Consider the following 238-nt stretch of genomic DNA (forward strand, 5'->3'; position numbering starts at 1 on the left):
CTGAGGAACCGCTGAGGAACCGGTTGCTGGTTTATAATGAGGATATACTTAATGTTTTGTGTTCTCCTACAGAAACCCTGACCGGCTGTCTCAGCCTCATGAGGAACATTACTTATTCAGAGCCAGAGCTGCAGCAACGAGGCACATCGTCTAAAGTCAGTCAGTCTGTTCAGTGTTCAGAGGTTATTGGGGCACTTTGACTCCACATACTGTTGTGTTGATGGAGCTTATTGTCAAA

Source organism: Morone saxatilis, unplaced genomic scaffold, assembly GCF_004916995.1.
Source record: "Morone saxatilis isolate NCDOM2014 unplaced genomic scaffold, NCSU_SB_2.0 Contig23, whole genome shotgun sequence".
Classification (NCBI taxonomy): Eukaryota; Metazoa; Chordata; class Actinopteri; family Moronidae; genus Morone; species Morone saxatilis.